This window comes from Sinohyriopsis cumingii, chromosome 5 (genome assembly GCF_028554795.1).
Source record: "Sinohyriopsis cumingii isolate HCF-2022 chromosome 5, ASM2855479v2, whole genome shotgun sequence".
NCBI lineage: Eukaryota > Metazoa > Mollusca > Bivalvia > Unionida > Unionidae > Sinohyriopsis > Sinohyriopsis cumingii.
Window position 1 is genome coordinate 25128537 of NC_142965.1, and position 17648 is coordinate 25146184.

The window sequence follows — 17648 nt, forward strand, 5'->3', positions numbered from 1 at the left end:
CTTGACATTTATTGCCAATGTTACGTTGAATTTTGTAAAACCAGCTATAAACCTGACCTAATTTTTCGACCGAAATGCTGACACAAAATAGTCCATAGCAATGTATTTCAGTTTCACAGCCCGATGGATAAATATTACATATTTTAAAAGATATGCGCAGAACAGGCCGACATATCGCGAGTCATGAAAATGCAGGGGTGTTATCCCGTGTTGATTAAATATGCATAATTAATATTATTTTGAAAAGAATATTCTGGTGACAATAGCCTCTTTTCAAAAGGCAAATATTGCAGTATTTTATTTTCGTCAACTAGTCGAATTCGGTAAGCATTTTGCTTCAATATTGGTGAAGGAAAGCTTAAGTGCGCAGAAATGCCAGACAGCATTGTACATGACTGTGATATCAGGAGGCAATGGTAGGTCTATTTAATTTTCATTGAAACGTGTTTAGTATAGGGCAAAAAGGGGTACAATCTCAATTATTTTGAATAAAAGAAAACAAATCATGGCATTTATTGCGAATATCAATCTTTTTTTAATACTGACAATACAAAGAACAAACAATCGATTTGCACCATATCACAATATATAAAAAATTTGGCGATAACTTATCGCAAGTTCCTTATCTTGCACTTTCTTAGATTTCACAGTGTAATACTACTACATGAACTGTATAATGATGCTCATAATTGGACAGAATTAGGAAGATTTATTTTTAAAAATTGATATACAAAATTTAATGTTGCAACATAAACAATTTCCACCATAGAAATGCAGATTTACTTTATTAATAAATTAGTGGAAAATGTGTACAATATGAAAAAGTGATGAGGACTTCGTCAAGAATTTACTCTAAATGACTGACACCATTATGGAATTGAGGAAGTATTAGGTGCAATTTATTTTTTTGTGTTTGGTTTTTGTCATTACTTTTAATGACATGAACATTTACCAAAACGATCTAATAACAACTAAATTATAGAGGTGAAATCGTTGTCTAATAAATTGTGATTTCAGATCAGCACGTACAACAACACTGAAATGATTATTAGTTTTAAGAGTAAGACATAATTTAAACATGTGTATGACTCGTCTTTATTGTATTTCATGCAAAAATGATGGTCAGGGGGTGCTTAATAAGGTTGTTAAAAAAGGCTTACGAGGTACCTGAAACAATAAATTTATTATTAAAGCTGAATGTTCACAAAACGTTTATGTATTACCATATGTCAGAAATAAGCAAATTTGATCTTGAAATAAGATGAGGTGACGATTGTGCAAAAAGTGACCAAGACCAATATTCAAAATGATTCACGGTACATGTGTTTGAATGCCTGCTGTGAATTAATCAGGAAAAATAAAATGAAGATGAGTTTATTTTTTTTTTATTTAAGCTCACTTGAATTATGCAGAGAACATTCCATTTATTCTGAAAGTCTGAAAAAGTTATCCCCTGTTGCTACAAATAGCACCAAGTTAAGACAAACGTAGGAAATTTGTAGCTCTAAAAGTTAATGTAAACTGACGTACATTGAAACAGATCATTTTTCTTCGATAAAACCATTAATGACGTTACATTTACAGATCAAAATAATGCGATCACGTCTATAGCATATCATAGCGAAGTCACTGCTATAGTACACAACAGTAAAAAAAATCAACTTTCGATACATATGGATATCCATATTAAAGATATACAGCAAACTTTATGTACAATTTCAGTTCCGTCCTGTTTAATGCTTAGTTCACTGAAGTGTTTATTTTAGAGCTTGAATTATCTTTTCCTTGTTCGCTTGCACCCAGGCATCAAACGTCTGAGTCTTCGGGTATAGCTTCCTGGTCAACGCAACATCCCTAAGATTATCGGCTTTCAGCTGGTAGAAATGGAACATGTTGGCCATTTCCTCAGCCCCGGGGAAGGACGACTTGGCGAAATCCTCGACCGAAATTGGAGCATATTCAAAATGTTTGGGCTTCAGGTGTTTCGAAAGCGTGGCACATACCTGATCTAAGGTCAGTTTGTCCCCAGCTAGATGAAGCTTCTTTCCCTTGTACTTCGCTGGATCTTTGAGAATTTCAACAACCCACGGACCTACATCATTGACCGTCATCATATAGAGAGGTTTGTCGCCCATCGGTAACGATATAACATACTTATTCTCTCCCGTCTTCCGTGGCTGGTTAAAGTTAAGAAAGTTTTCATTGTAGAAAGACACTCTCGTGCTAGTGTACGAGATTCCTAGTTGTTCAATGTAATCTTCAATTTTCGCTTTCCCATCAAAATGGTGTACTGGACCTGCGGCCCCTGATCCTTCTGTGTTATCGAGGCCACTGAAGACGAGATGTTTGATTCCAGCGGCTTTGCATGCATCAGCCACGTTTTTTCCTTGTTGTATCTCACGGTTCATATCAAAATGTTCTAAAAAGTTGGTTACAAGGAAGCAACCGTATGCCCCAGACAAAATCTTTTTCAGTCCATCTTTATCGTCCGTGTCACCTTTCACAACTTCTGCTTTAAGTTTCTTCAGTTCCTTGGCCCCATTTCCATCTAGATTTCTTGTTACTGCGCGCACTGCAAATGACGGGTTCTGTAGAAGAGCTCTGACAACAGCACCACCCTGAGCTCCAGTCGCTCCAAAGACAGCTACAATCTTTTTACTAGCCATGTTAGACAGTATTTGCAAACTCATATACTGCCAGTAGGTCTACCTGGTTATATATACAGGTATGTTTGGAAGCTTTCACTTTGAGTGGGTAAGCAGAGCAGCGGTAGATCAACTCTGATCCTACTACACTTTCACGTTTTAAATTCTGATAGGTCAAATCAATTAAATTTTACAGAATATAAGATTTAAACTGATTTAATTCATATAGAGATAGTGATGAATGCATAGAATTTTAAAGTTGTTTCCATTAAGGTACAACCTGTAACACCTGTTTTTAAATTGAACCCTTCCAATGAATGTGGTGTTATTAGCCGTTCTAGAACATAACCTTTCCACATATTTAATAGTGGGCTGTGTAGTACGAGACACTACTCAGCGATTTCAGATGCTTGGCAACAATCTGTAAAAATGACACTCCCCAATACTGATATAATGTAAGAAACTAGAATTAAGCTAATTTTCAAACCTAGTTCGGTGCAGTACTTCATACATTTCTCTGGAAAATGGAGAAATGTGTGTTTGGTGATCTTTGAAAGCAAGAGTGAGACGTGGGTTTTTCTATCAATTTCCAAGCAGCCTTGGTTTTGTATGTATACCTGTATGTATGACAGTGCGTCTGCCTTATTTTATGCCTATGTATCTGTCTGACTGTCTGTGCTGATGTGGGGAGGCGAGTGGTGGGGTAAGTCTGTTTCTCAGAAAGAGGGTGGCTGGGTGGGTGAAACCATGTATATTCCGTAAGCATATTGTAGTTGTTATAGGGTTTAACGCCATTTTTCAGCACACGACAGGCTATACATGGTGGCCAGTATTAACGGTGGAGGAAGAACCCCCGAAAACCCCATTAAGAACCACCGACCCAGGAGAAGCTACTGGCAAGCTATCTCACATACCCACATTAGCTGAATCTTAGACTCGAACCCACGCAGACTGAGGTGAGATGGCAGTGATCCGTAACGGAGAGCGCTTTAGACCATTCGGCCACTCGGGGCCCCAATATTAGTTGTGTTTACAGTTTATGTTGTTGTTCTTGTTGTTGTTGTGGGGTTTAGCGCCATTTTTTCAGCACATGATAGGCTATGTATGGCGACCTATATTAATGGTGGAGGAAGAACCCGGGGAAAGCCCGGGAAGAACCACCGACCCACGAGAAGCTACTGGCAAGCTTTCTCACTGTATTTACAGTTCTGTGGTGACGCAAATAGGCAGGCACGAAAGGAGGAAGGCAGGCGCTCTGTAGCCTCCCTGGAAATACCAGTATTAACGGGTATTTTACCCCTAGGAGGCCTTTTTTGCACGGATGTGCCCATGATCGAGCGTGACCATATAGGGGGTATATGGGCGGAGATTAAAAAGGGTAATTTCCCTTAGGAGCACATATCTCCCAAATAGTCATTCAAAAATGTTTACCAATTCGATATTATTAATTAAAAGAGTCCACGGGGATCGATGATCATCATCATCATCATCTTTATTTCCTTCCATGGAAGATTACATGATATAAGAATAAATCATCTGAATACAATCAATAAATATAAAAAAAAAAAAAATATTCTATATTGGAATACAAATTCTTACACAATATCAATCAACAAAGTGTTCGTCAACTCATAAGTTGCAAGTTTCAGTACCTTATTTACAGAAGATAGCTGCACACTGCATGACAAAGTATGCTGCATACAGGACGAATAGCTTGGAGTTTTCTTTGTCGATTACTCCTGATGGTAACCTTTTACCTAAAAGATATTGTAGTTGCAGCTCATCTTCTGCATTAAATAACGTAATGTGCAGGCTCAGGGGAAATTTATCAGTAAGGAAATCCCAGAAAGAATTTCGAAAGTTCGACATATAAGGACAACTAACACAACAATGAAGTATCAAGTCTGTATAAACATTCCCACATCTAATACACATATCAAGCTGTGTTTGTGGAACAGCAGCCCATAGTTTAGCTACATATGTAAATACCTTAGTGTGTTGTCTAGTTTTAGCCCACTGCCACACTGAGGCAGGTCGTAAGTATTCGTGTATCGAAGAGAATCTATCAAAATCTGCTTGATTAGACATACGAACTCTCCAGAGGCTATTTTCAAGACCAACAATCGACAATGTTAATGAAAAAGTGCTCATATTTATGATTGAACTGAATTTTATTATTATCTCGAGAATGAGAATATTCATTATAAATTCCTACTTGCCACCAAGAAAGAATTGCACGAGTATTTCCAAAATCTATAAGGTTTGGATCAGAAAGATAAAAAACTGATAAGATGTTTCATTTTCTGCCAAATATACAGTGCATGCTGTCAAATATATTTCGACATTTCATTATTCATTTAGACATGCCCAAAGTAAACGCCATCAGAAAATATTCCGGGTAATGAACGAATGCTGATCGATCGAATGAATAAAATTGTCCGTGACCTACTTATCATTGATATCGCCAGATTAACATGATTCCGTACAAGGACTTATCATTGATATCGCCAGATTAACATGATTCCGTACAAGGACTAATCAGTTCCATCAGCAGTGCTGACTTTCCCACCATCATCATTGATCCGAGCAACAGATAGCATTATAGATAACCGCTGATAAATACGTATAGCATTATAGATAATATACAGTCGATAACATGATCGGTAATAAAAAGTGACGATATTTGTTGGTAATCGAGTAATATATTCACGGTAGTATCAAATATTGTCGGATATCTTAGATTACATTATAGAGATTTATCGTTTCGCCATAATAATAATGCTTACTCCGGACCCGAATTGATCACCAGATATATATATAGAGGATCTCAAATGGGTAACGATTTAATATTGAATTTATGAAACGAGTTGAATATGGTTCAGTTTTTCCAAACCTTAGCCGGCAAAACCTGGACATTATTTAACGAGTTTCATAAATTTAATATTGAATCATTACCCATTTGAGATTCTTTCTATCACATAGATTTATTTCAGTAGAAATTATTCAGATAGAAAAAAGAACGAATAACATCGTTCATTCTGACAGACGCTGTACCTTTCATTCGTTGTGCGTAAAAATATTCCCCTACAAAGTTGAAATAATAAAGGCATATTATACATTTTTGTTAACTATAAATCAAAGAATAATCGTCCATCCGAATAAACAGAACATTTTACAAAAGACAAAACATTTGTCAACACAAAATGTCCAATGCATGTGATGTCACATTGTTTAATGTGGTGCACAGTACCGGTCGGAGTTGGTCCACACAACACAGTGACAGTGTTTAGGTTGCAATTCTACATCACAACAAAACATTACATTGTTGCGACATTTATTTGTGAAAAGAAGATTACTGGATGCAGAAATACACATATTTACTACAATGCATTTGTGACCGGATATTTGCAGTATTTGATTTGGAAGATTAGATTGAACAGAAGATGTCGGACTTGCATCACATATTTACCGCATAAATATGGTGTTGTTGGATAATGTTATGTCAGTTCGGGAGACCGGTTTATGTCAGGATAAAAAATGTTCAATAAAAACAAAAAATTCCAGAAGGCGGGCTTAAAAAAGGTTTTCCCACGATCGCAGCCAATCAATAAAGAAATTACTGCACAATAATTTCATGTGGTTATGTGGACAAATCAGAGACAAATAAAGTGATATGTTCACATGTTTAATATAAAAAATATGAAACTGCACACACTGTCGGCGAAGGGTACCAACTATGTGGAAAGATATCCCTAAAAGCATTTCATTCTTCATGCACCAGAAGATAAAAACTACCACGGGTTTTGATAAACTACCCATACCATTGCTATTGAACAACTACAGAAACTCGTTAGAGATCTGTGCAAAACAGGCTAGATGTTAATGAGCATAAATGTGAGCAATAGGAAAAACACTTGCGTAATCTCGTCGAAACCGAGGCGGTCGATATTCCATTCAGATCGCATTACGAGCACAAGGTACGCTTGACAAGATACTTGATATCCAGCAATTCATCGTCCGATGTCAAAACAATAAAAACATTTATGGTTCACGATCGTTTACGATCCCAATGCGCAAATGCATCAACATTGATTCTCAGTCACGTTATATTTTGCAACGAGATTACTATTTGTCAGATGCGGTATCGTATATTGATTGAGATTATTTTATCACGTTGAAACGTTCCATCTCGGCCAGCACGACGCTTTATTCATCAACGATAAATGGCTACATTGTCATTGACTTCTGAATACAATTTAGTATCGCGCGATAGACTGCTCTGTGCCTCTTTTGGTTATTTATATCGGTCTAAGCGACCGTGTATTCAACCCTAACGGCAATATCTTAATAGATGTTGATATTGCACCGTACACAATAGAGATAGCGCAATGAAAGATTTCGACTGGGGTTCCAACCACTGTGATTTTTATTGTTATTCCGGCCAATGCAGCTGAAATTTCATATGCAACATCAATAATGCCACTGAAGCGTTTGTATCGATGTGAAATTGTTTAGCGAGTGGATATTGTTTTGAGCCATTGAATCTCAACCGTTATAATGTCATCACATCGATATGCCTGTGTGTCCAGCGTCAAGGTCAACATTGTATTAGTATCTTCATTACTATGTCAACTAAGGAATTTCATAGACAAACTCGGTACAGCAGCCAGGCCACGTTTACAGTTTTATTTTTGGGATCTAGCAGGAACACTTCCACTGTATCCTTGTTGCTAGTCCATGTGGATTTCCAGACACAACCAAATGCATGGCAATGTCTCGGCAATGTCTTAGGGTTCTTTCAGTTGATCGCCAAACTGTGGAATTCCATTATGGACCTCAGTCAACTGTGACTTTGCCGCACTGATGTCTCAGTCAATTGATCTCCGATTGATCCGTACTTGCAAATGACTCCTAATTGGTTTGTGAGCGCTGTGTAGTTCCAGTTTTGTTACAATATTAAGATGTGCGCCCTCTATTACATCAATGCGAGTTCTAACGAGGTGACAATTTCCGTGAGCTTGATCGATGGCTCTTGATAACTTCTGACCGGTTTTCTAAAGAATTCAGCAATCGTGCTAACTCGGTTCAAATTACTGCTTGTGGTCTGAAATTGTTTACTCGGTCGTCATAAATGGTTTGCATCGCAACAGGTGGCCATGAATTCTTCTACGCAGTTGAGCGTCGCCACATCACACTCATCAAGTGGATGGACCAAATCTGTGATCAACGCCGTAACCATAACAAAGTTGTCCGCCATTGTGCCACCGGCCAGCGACAGGTGACTATCCACATAGTTTTAAGTCAGTATCTTGTTCACGTACATTTATGATATTGTTGTTCTTGTTCAGTTTGCCAGTTAGGATGTCGTCAGCTTTTATTACGCTCATGTGACGATGTTTCGTCATGAAGATCGAACTTTTGATGTGCCTCAATCACCACTATTTCTGGCAAAATAACATGCAATGAGATTGCTGCTTTTAAACGTTTTCATTTTGTGTACTATCTCGGTCAATATAACTAGCTCGTTTTTGTGTATTACGCGGAGATCCATGCGCGCAGCAAAATCATCTGTAGTCTCATCTTTTTATCTTTTTGCGGCTTCATACAAGGGTTTTACGAGATCTCCCATACACGGGAGCATATGTCCGTGTATGTGTTGTATGATGTCGAAAATAGCGAGCTTGTAGAGAACTGTTCACTGAGATCACAGTGACCTTGTGTCTCAGATCTATCGGCAATTCGTTCCTCGTAGCTCAGTTTTTCGTACTCTAAGGATGATACAAACAGTCGTGATTTGAACATTTTGATGTTTCTATAGTAGTTCCTGAGACGAACCATGTAGAAGTGAATTACAATAGTCCAGTCTTGAAAGTACTAAGGAACACAAAGCGTTTAAGTGGCATCAACCGAAAAAGGTTGCAAATGGTGCCGATGAGTCCCAGATCCAGATATGTAGCCTTGCATGTTTATTACATGTTGGTGTAATGAGAGCGTATTGTTAAGAGAGACACCTAGTTTTTGTACTGACAGAGCGAATTTAATAGTGGTATTGCTGACACTTATTGTTTGAGATACAGGTTATGAATAAGAATGTCTTTGCTTGATGATAATGATGGCGTTAGTTTTATCATCATTAATTTGCAACTTGATACATGTCTTCCATGACTTCACATCTGAAATGCACTTCTCTAAGCCTTAGATGGTAGCCTTAACTTCAGTTGGGCAGCTAGACTTGCATATCTGAGTGTCGTCAACGTACAATTTATGACACACCGGATGTCGATCTATAACACTTGGTTTCGGCTGAGAGTATAGAGTGAAGATAATGGGGTCGAAAACAGCGCCTTGCAGAACACCAAAACATAGAGCAAATGGGCTGGAATATTTCCATTTACTGACACCATTTGTGTCATGTTGACTAAGTGGGGCTTGAACCATAGTAAGGCTGTATCGTGAATACCAAATACATGCTGGAAATGGTAAAAATGGTAAAATAATGTGTCATGGTCTTTTGTGTCAAATGATGCAGACATGTTAAAGAGGGCGAGGATTGTAAGCGTCTCTTCATCCAAAGCAGAAAGGGGTTTTTTACTTGATCTCCCATATATAGGCGGAGATCTCCTAGCATGTGTTAGCAGCATAGATGACCACAGTGACACGGCAATACCGATTAGGGCCCGGAGATGCTAGAAACACACAGTGGCGCTAATCCATATAAAAAATACACCACTTGGATCAATCGCGTATATGTCCAAGTTAGTGCCAGGACCGTCTTGAGAATCAAAATATCTTATTCCAGTCTCATGTTCACGTGAACGTGTCGTTAATTCGTCTCGCTTAAATACGGTTCTCAAAAGTTTGATTCTTTATGTGGCGTTTCCTAGATGACATCAAAGTTGTAAGCAGTTTTTCTCCACTAGCAGACAGAACCGTTTTCATTGCAATTGTGTCGACTCGTGAATCATTGAAAATAGCCACTTGTCGTTCAGTTAATACCAGCTTTTTGTGGGCCTCCCTACAACTGGCAAGGCTTTAAACTCAGTGTAGCTACACCGACGTTGGCTTGCAGGGTTAATATCAGTTTTTTAAGTTAATTTTGTGTCACGTTGACATCCACGTGCATGTATGACAAACCTATTCTACCACTCGCGCGATTGTCTAAATGGACAACTACATATTTTCCACAAGGGTGTAACTGACAACCATTCGTCAACCGACTCACTAAAGCAACATTTTCCGATCAGACAGTACTACTGCAATAGCTTTGTAGTTACCACCGCTGACACGTACTCGGAAATACATATAAACAACGAATTGTCTGAATAAATCCAAATGTTACAACGAAAAGTAATAACTCGGGTAGTTTATTTTAAAATCTTGTTGAGGTGTCTGAAGCCCGGTCTTTAAATCTCGCTCCATGAATTATATCATCAAATGATATGCTTTTGCGACATGGCTCCATATAAAATTGAGCCTGGATTACTTGGATGGTCCTTGGGAACTGAAGTGGCAACTCGGACACGTTTAACTTGTCTACAACTATCAATTTGTGTTCATGAATATGATCCGGTTGATATCCTGAAAAGCGACGAATACCCGTCTCGTTGCTGATACTCCTTTCTGGGCTGAAATTTGCCATCAAGAATCACCAGATTCCGTACTCTGAACTGCATCAGTGGTCGTTGCGAGCAACGACAACTCTGACTGATCACCCGACGATTTTTAAATCACAATAATCGTTGTTCTTCTGCCAAAGATGGAGTTAGCAAACACAAAGACAATTTTGGTAATCCTAGTTCACCTTCTTTTTCCCCAATAGAAATGCCATACCTCTTCGGCGTTTGTGCCACGTCGTGTCAACACAACTGCCTATTTGGCTCCAAATATTTTCTGATGCCACTTCAAACCTAAATCCGTGGGACAGTGGAATCACGCATGAAAATCTAAATTGCGTGTAGAGTTGTGATCAATAAAACCCATTGTTGTAATTCGGATTACTGCCTAGTTCAACTCGTCCCGGTCGATCGTTCGCAACAATTTCAGTATTATCGGCGTTTCGATGAATTACTGTTTCATATAGATTGTGATTGGGATTATCAATGACGTCCTCGACGAAAATCATTGACGGGGCTCCACTGTGAGAATATGATCACTGTATCATGCCAATCCCAGAATGGTCGAAGCTACGTAAATTTTGTCCAGACATTCCTCGATTTCTTTTCCCTGAATGACATATTTGCCACTGCTGAAGAAAGCCATGGTTCCGTTCTGGACGATACCAATCCGGATATTGGCCGAGTATGCATTTCCAGTCGTGCAATAGACCAGTTTCCTCTCAATGTCAGTCAAAGCTTCACTGGGCTGGAAATATCTTCGTGTACCCTGAAAGTGTAGTTCTACTCATCTGCACTAGTTTGGCACACGTGCTTCATAAGAATTATATTGATAACAACTCACGGATTCATCTCAACACTAGTGCGTCCATGTAATTTGGGGAGGGGTCAGATATTCGCTTGACCATTTGTATATAGCACGTGAGTGTTTAACTAAGGACGTTCAATATTCGACGCGCTTGAGTTTCAATCCATTTCCCGAAACCAACTGGTAATTATTTTGTTTATATGTGTATATGGCAGTGAAACTGCCGATAGAGCAATCGCCAATGGCGCGACACATATTTTCCCCAAAATTTTGCTGACCGTCGATTAATTCACGAACTTGCATAGATTCGTTACATAAGATGGCACGTAAACACAACGATGAAAAGAAATTTGCTGGTGGGTGATGACTTATAATATAATCGATCTGTTACTCGCCTAGTGGATTTTATCTAGGAGTGGTCACGAGAGACAAACTCGCGATGCTGACATCTTCACAAAGAAGATACGCGTGAGTGTTTATCACGACAAGCTGCATGGCAGATGCATTTATTTACCAACCCCGCGTAAGATTCCAAGAGGATATCAGAACGCAATCTAGTGGATAGTTTGTATCAACCAGGCGTCGTAATTTGGGTCGACCGCATCTGTGGCCTAACGGTTACAGCGTCTGCCTCGGATGCGGGAGGTCGTATGTTCGAACCCCAGTCGAATCATACCAAAGACTTATAAAAATGGCACTAACAGCTGCCTCGCTTGGAGCTCAGAATTAATACGTTAGGGTTAGGACTGGTCTGCCTGGTGTCAGGATAATGTGATTGGGTTGGATATGATGCTACATGTTTGTTTGATGATGCCTCAGTGCTAAACACCACCAAAAACTGTCACACTGCAGACATCGTAGCGATGTGAATGAAAAATTGCTAAAGGTATGTTAAAAATATTTTTAAAACAAAAAAAGAACACACACACACACACACACACGTAACTCGTGGGAACCGTAGACTTGTTTATCGACGTGAATACATATACTCGATGACGTTCGTCGATGTCACCAGGTGTTACAGTGACCCTGAACCTCTCGGGTTAGTGATCAACAATGACGTTACAAAACACATTTTTCGAGTATTTATGCCAGAATTCCGTTACCGTGGTTACACTTGCTGTAAACTGATCCCAGAAAAGAGTGTCTCAATGCTATGAATTATATTATCACTCACAAGTGTGTAAAGATTCGACGTGCAACATGCAGAAGTTCATCGCGACTATGTAATTGTGAAAAAATTTAATCATACACTTGCTGAACATTTTGCTTGGACATCAGTACGCACAGGCGATGGTGCTTCCTTGTGATAGATCTGGCACGTTGGCGACTTAACTTGCTCGTGTGATTTTTGAGATTTAAGAACTCGGTAATACTTGGGATTGCAATGAAACCTACAATAGCGATATAAAAAAATTGTTCAATGAAACCAACAATCGCGATTTCAAAACTATTGTTCAACCATGAAATCTGAAATACCGCCGCGTCATTGGTATTGACTTGCCTGTGTTACACAGTGTTACGTAGGAGTGTGGATTGTATTTGTACTGATTTATAACTCCCTCCCAACGAGAACAGCAGCCAGAATTTATAAATTTAAGTCACGACAGTTTAGTTTTGTCATCGCTTCATTCGAAACGATGCCCTTCATATTTGTAAACATTTGGATTATCATTTGTACTGTGTCGTGCCCCGCAATCTGTCAACCCACCCGCACCATAGTTTTATTGCGAAAACATGGATAGGTCTGTGATAAGTGTGATATTGCTTTTTATGCGCTATATGAAACCTTCACTTAAACTGAGAGCGGATGTATAAAGAGTGAATCTGTTGTTCAGTCCATCTTTCCGTCTTTCTGTCCCTAAGCTTGTCATCACCACTAAACAACTAGGACGAATCTCCTTCTAAGTAGTATGATAAATTGCATTTCAATATTTCTCAGGTGTTCTAATCGATTATATTGACAACGGTGACCTTCGTATTGCTTTTTAACCCACATAAAGATCGGTTAGCAAACCAAATACATTTATGGCACGAAATTTCACTTCACTGCACAAAGTATGTTTCATATTTAGGATAATATTATTTTGCACTAGTGCATGCCGCTAGGTAACCTCCCAATAAACAATCATACAAAAAAGAGACGAAGAAGAAGAATGTGGGCTTAGAATAGGACCAAATCATTAGATGCGTTAAGCTCTCTACAATATTAGATAACACATAAAAAGTTATATAACAACAAGATTACAAAAACAAACTCCATGACTAAAACATAGTAGCAATGCTTCAGGAAGCAAACATTATTTTATTTTATTTTATTTTATTTTTTCAGTAAGAAAATTCACCTTTAATTTTATTCAAATGTGTTTTAAAATGAATCTTAAACAATGTATTACAAATATTAATGGTAGTTAACAATTTCATAAAATGTAACAATACTCTACCAGTGACAACTTGAACGTAATTTTTTTCTAAGCCCCTTCAGGGAAAGTAAAATGCTTGAACAAAATCTTCATCTTCGACTGAATTCTCAAGTAATATGACCCAATCTCAAATCAGTTCCAAACTTCAATGGCTTGACTGTATTCAGATATCTCCTTTGCTTGGCTCCTAGTGAAGAAATATAATAAGGACTGTTTATCTTTTACTCCTCATTCCTCTGTCCTTCCTTCATCTCACATATCTAAACAATATGTGAAGATTATCACCAAGGTGGCGACATATGCTGTGGGTTTGAAGATATGACATCACAACAGCGGATATGGATAACATGAAGCTGCTAAGTATTTGTTTTGTGTCTTCAGATGCTCTGGAGTTGGAAAAGCTGATGAAGGAACAGTACACAGCACACCAGGCACACCATTTCAGCTTCATCATTAGTCCACACATGCTGAAGATCATCTCCAAGAGGTTTGTGTAGTCTGGTGTGGGGTCTTCCCGAGGGCCATTGTTTGCTGTTGCCTTGTAACGTGTTATTTTGTTCGGACGCCGAGGATCACTAGCGTTATTACCAGTCGACATGATTGCTCTATTGCGTGCCACTAGATTTTGGGTGCCGTTGATATTCGGAACCTCACGGCTCTTTTCTTTAAGTCTGTCGAGAGCGACATCTAGGGTTTTTTACTGACTGAGGGAATTTAATTTTGGTATTGCTGACACTTATTGTTTGAGGTAAATGGTATGAATAAGAAAGTCTTAGCAAGGTGATCATTATGGCTTCTGTTTTATCAGCATTCATTTGAAACTTGCTACGTGTCTTCCATGACTTCACATCTGAAATGCACCTCTCTAAGCCTTGGATGGTAGCCTTAACTGAAAACAACGCCTTGCAGAAACACCAAAAGATAGAGCAAATGGGCCAGACTATTTCTATTTACTGACACCAGTTGTCACATCGGAGAAGTCAGATAGGTATTTTGGAATGGAGGAGCGAGTCAGCGAGATTAACAGATTTTGTGTTTGGTTTTGCATCATACTGTTTGCCAGAGCAGAGGAGAGGTGTGCTCAAATTTTCGTACTCTAAGGACGATCAAAACAGCCGTAATTTGAACATTTGGTGTTTCTGTTGTAGATATTGAGACGAACCATATAAAGGTGAAATTACAAATGAAGCCGATACGTCTCAGCTCTAGATATGCAGCATTGCAGATTTTTTATTACATATTGATGTAATGAGAGCGTACTGTCGAGAGCGACACTTAGGTTTCGTACTGACTGAGCGAAGTTAATGATGGTATTGCTGACATTTTATTGTTTGAGGTTATGGGTATGAGCAAGAATGTCTTCGCATGATGATGGCTTCATTTTTTATCATCATTCATTTCCAACTTGCTCCATGTCATCCATAACATTATATCAGAAATGCACCTCTCTAAGCCTTGGATGGTAGCCTTAACTTCAGTTGGGCAGCTAGATTTGTGTATTTGAGTGTTGTCGGCGTACATTTGGTGAAACACCAGATATCGATCTACACTTATTAGCGGCTGAGAGTATGGAGTGAACAAAATGGTGCCGACAACAGAACCTTGCGGAACACCAAAACATACAGCAAATGGGCTGTAATATATCATGGTCTAGTGTGTCAAATCCCGCATACAACTTAAGGATGGTAAGGATTATAATTTTTCCATCATTTAAAGAAGAGAGAAAATTGTTAACTACTCTCAGATGGACAGTTTCGTCCGTACTATGACAATTTTGAAAACATTATGGAAATTCACGGGATGATGGAGTAAGATGTTGATAAGATAGGTTATTGAATGCAATATTAATCTAAGCACTCAAGCAGCAGTCATGTCGAAATCGCGTATAGTTCACGTGCCTTTGGGTCGCATTTCTTCACAATGTTATATACCATATCCGTAGAGGTTCAAATGCTATTAAATGTTGCCGTATATATTCAGTGTTACAATTTGTGGTGACGTTGAATCAGCTGAAATTGTATTGTCAAGCTTTTCTCTAATAGATTGAACTTTGTCATGGATGAAGTTCGCAAACCGAGCAGGAAGGTCGATTGAGGAGAAGTTTGATGGAAGTGGTGTGCATTTCCCTCCATTTGGTTGTTCGTAATTTCGAAGAGCTCTTTGCAGATGGAACTGTCATTGATCTTAGTAATGCTGAGCTTGATGAGTAAACTATGCGTCACGGAATTGTGTAGGAGTTATATCAAATGTATATCTTGTCAAAAATGTACTCGGGTTTCGTTGCCGCGTACAGCGTCACCCGGGGGTGGTATATTTTTTCGGCTTAGTTATTTCGAAATCCTGAGCAAAACTCAGACCATGCTGCACGAACAAATTGCTTGCAGCGGGGAAACTTAAGTACCTAGCTGCGCATATCTGTCACAGCTAGTGTACTTATAGATCAAATTCACGATAAACAAATCACATTACGCCAAGTCTTGTCAGGACGCTTACCCCTTTACAGGAGCAAATCTCCAGCTGTAGAGGTAATGAAATTCTTTATTATTATTCGTCTATATGACAGAATTGTTTTTATACTTTAGATGTTTCAGAACCTTAATGTTTCAAAACGACTTCTATCTGCAAACATATTCATTGAATGCAGTAGCTAACGAGCAGGAAACATATATTTATTCTAAATTCTACGGAGAGTCAATACCTAGGTTATACAACGCTATATTATAACTACTATGGTCTGGTTCGAGTTAGCTATTTGTTGCAACCGAACAGACAACTTGTATTTAATTATACAATGTTTGCATTAAACGCTTAAGTATTGGGTAATGAATTCATGTGCGCGCATGCGCTACATATATGACTGAAGAAATACTTAACCGTGTCATGTGTACTACACGGTTTAGTTATCATTTTAGCTGCCTAAATGCTATGCCTTGTATATGGTTTGATGTGGAGTCACCAGCTGTAGAGCTGCTTTATACATGCCTGCCATGCCTTGTACGTCGTTTGATGTGGAGTCACAGAACTCTGTTGGGGTTCCTGTGACGTATACGCTGTGTTTTGGTGACGTTGGGTCGGAATAGTGGACTGGTTTTCTCGGTGCGAGGGACCAGGGCTTCGCGACCAACGAGTCTGTGATGTAAGGGATCTTTCAGCAGACTGTGAGGAGCGGACGATGCGTGTGTGCTTCTCTGGCCATTTACTAGAGCGCGTGGAACCGGAGTTAACATCTTGGTCGTCAAATGGGCGCCACGATAGTTGTAGTGTTCCATGTTATTTCCACAACTGCATTTGTCATTCATTCCTATTGTTATGTCGTTATATGAACGATCGATAGGTTCATGTCATTCATTCCTACTGTTATGTCGTTATATGAACGATCGATAGGTTCATAATGTCATTCATCCCTATCGCTATTTCGTTATATGAACGATCGATAGGTTCGTAACTTCATTCATTCCTATCGATATATCGTTATGTGAACGATCGATAGGTTCATGTCATTCATTCCTATTGTATCGTCGTTATATGAACGAACGATAGGTTCATCATTTCATTATTCATTCCTATTGTTATGTCGTTATATGAACGATCGATAGGTTCATCATTTCATTATTTCATTCATTCATATTCCTATTTCAATATCGGTTTACGATCGATAGGTTCATAATTACACGTATTGTTATATAGTTGCATGAACGATCGATATGTTAATTACACGTATTGCTATATCGTTATGTGAACGATCGATAGGCTAATAATTTCATTCATTCATATAGTTATATAAACAATCGTTAGGTTTATAATGTTGTTCATTCCTATTGCAATGCCGTTGTGTGAACGATCGATAGGTTTATAATGTTATTCATTCCTATTGCAATGCCGTTGTGTGAACGATTGATAGGTTCATCATTTCATTCATTCCTATTTGAACATCTGGTTACAATCGATAGGTTCGTAATTTGCACTGCTTCTCAATATCGTTTTATGAACGATAGGTTCGTAATTTACACTGCTTTTTTTAAATAGTTATTTGAACGATACATAATTACATTCTTTTCTAAATCGTTATTTGAACGATTCATAATTGCATTCCTTTTATAAATCGTTATCTGAACGATACATTCATAATTACATTCTTTTTCTAAATCGTTATTTGAAC

The 17648-nt window shown here is 38.5% G+C and overlaps 2 pseudogenes; both read right to left on the minus strand.

The window, feature by feature from the left end:
- Positions 1–1757: 1757 nt before the first annotated feature.
- LOC149798808 (nmrA-like family domain-containing protein 1 pseudogene) lies at positions 1758–2666 on the minus strand (annotated as a pseudogene).
- Positions 2667–13770: 11104 nt separating this feature from the next.
- LOC149798809 (PAT complex subunit Asterix pseudogene) lies at positions 13771–14119 on the minus strand (annotated as a pseudogene).
- Between the last annotated feature and the right edge of the window lie 3529 nt (positions 14120–17648).